We start from the raw sequence: 2,786 nt of genomic DNA, 5'->3' as shown, positions 1-2,786 counted from the left end.
TGATTCAACTATCACCACCGCCTGCACCTCCACCTTAACTGCCGCCACAACCACCACATTTGATGCATCAATAGTATTGATCTATCTATGACTCCATATCATTTTGTCCATAGGAATCGAAAAATTTGTCGTGGCTTGAACTCAATTGACACCATATCATACATTTTTATCGCTTTCTCCATCGTGTCAAATGTACCTAACCAATTATTGTATCTTTTCCTCAGATTCTTGCCTCTGGCATGTATTTCATCGATGAACTCTTCTTAACTACTCAATAATTCACCTCTTCTACAACTTCTTTCATTTATTTGTCGCCTTCATAACTCTTCGTTCACTTTTACCGCCTTCACAACTCCTCTATTTATTTTCTCTGCCCTCACCGCCTCCTTTCTATATTTTTGCTTTTTTTGGCGCTATTTTCACAAGTGATAAGGATGAGAGGAAATGTAGAGGGGATGATCTACTTAAATCAAAAAACGGTAGGGGAAGCAAACAAAAAAACAGTCAAGGGAGAGAGAGTTTGACTTGACTGATGTAATTGAGGAGGCCATATGTGATATGGCATTATTATTATTTTTTTCGTAAACAAGTCAAGTATTGTGAAATTAGTATCTCAAATATTTATGAATGTTAATATTGGTCCTTATATTCCACTATTTGGTAGCCACATCAACAAAAGGAGAACAAAAATATAGAAAAAAACAGTTGGGGGGGAATAGAACCCCGCATCACAGCAACTATGAGTATAGTTTAGGGGGCTACTTATGCCTTATCTCAAATTAATGATTAACAAGTTAGTTTTACATGATTATTTGGCTCTCGATAGAGTGTTCTACATTCAAAATGGTAATATTTCAGACTTGATAAAAATTTCTAGAGGTATCTAAAAATGAAAATAACTTGACAAATTTTTGTAAGCTTTATTTGTATGTTAGAACGAAAATGATTTCCAAAAATTATGTATTTAGTGAAGATTAACCTTATTTTTTAGTCACAATTTCTTAATGTCAACTTATGATATTCACGTACAACGCATGTTTTCAGAACTAGTATAATAATATACATTAAGCCTGTTAACTGGGTTGAGCAGGGTCAACCCAAAACCAGCCTGTCACTTGTAACCGTGTTGTGGGCCGGTTCGGATTCGGGCCAGGTTTAACGTGCCGATCTAGTTTTGGGCCCAATAGTAATATTTGTAGAAACAATCCGAGGCCAGCCCAATAAACCTAACCCGGTCCAACCCGTGTAAACTCAGTCAAACCTAGTCAAAAATTAAAAAAAAAATATTTTTTCTCCAATATACATTATATAACACACCTATATACATTTTAAGTATGTTAAACAATATATACACAATATATATAGTATATGCTATATTGGAATTTAGAAAACATGTACACAATTACACAGGTAATCATGTATATGACTATACGTTAGTTAAATGTATATACAACTTTAAATAAAACATATACTACAAGATATATACTACAATATATATACTAATTTATAAAACATATACACATGTATGCCTTAAATATATACTACTTTAGAATCTATAGAAAGTATGTACACATATATACATACCATTCAATATATGTACTACTTTAAATAAAACATATACTACAAGATATATACTAATTTATAAAATATATACACATGTATACGTTAAATATATACTACTTTAGAGTCTATATTCTATATATACACATATATACGTACCATTCAATATATGTACTACTTTAAATAGAACATATACTAGAAGATATATACTAATTTATATATACTACAATATATACACACACTATATATATAGTTATATACTAATTATAAAACATATACACATATATACATTAAATATATACTATTTTAGAGTCTGTATTCTATATATACACATATACGTACCATACAATATATGTACTACTTTAAATAAAACATATACTACAAGATATATATTAATTTATATATACTACAATATATACACACACTATATATATAGTTATATACTAATTTATAAAATATATACACATATATACCTTAAATATATACTACTTTAGAGTTGATATTCTATATATACACATATATAAGTATCATTCAATATATGTACTACTTTAAATAAAACATATACTATAAGATATATACTAATTTATATATACTACAATATATACACACACTATATATGTAGTTATATACTAATTTATAAAACATATACACATGTATACCTTAAATATATACTACTTTAGAGTCTATATTCTACATATACACATATATATGTACCATTCAATATATGTACTACTTTATATAAAACATATACTACAAGATATATACTAATTTATATATACTACAATATATACACACACTATATATATAGTTACATACTAATTTATAAAACATATAAACATGTATACATTAAATATATACTCTTTCAGAGTCTATATTTTATATATACATATATACGTACCATTCAATATATGTACTACTTTACATAAAACATATACTACTAGATATATACTAATTTATATATACTACAAAATATACACAGACTATATATATAGTTATATACTAATTTATAAAACATATACACATGTATACGTTAAATATATACTCTTTTAGAGTCTATAGAAAATATATACACATATATACGTACCATTTGATATATGTACTTTTTTTAAATAAAACAGATACTACAAGACATATACTAATTTATATATACTACAATATATACACACAATATATATATAGTTATATACTAATTTATAAAACATATACACATGTATACCTTAAATATA

Source organism: Capsicum annuum, unplaced genomic scaffold (assembly GCF_002878395.1).
Source record: "Capsicum annuum cultivar UCD-10X-F1 unplaced genomic scaffold, UCD10Xv1.1 ctg3647, whole genome shotgun sequence".
Classification (NCBI taxonomy): Eukaryota; Viridiplantae; Streptophyta; class Magnoliopsida; order Solanales; family Solanaceae; genus Capsicum; species Capsicum annuum.
The sequence above is the reverse complement of the archived record's forward strand: the minus strand, read 5'-3'. Positions refer to the sequence as shown.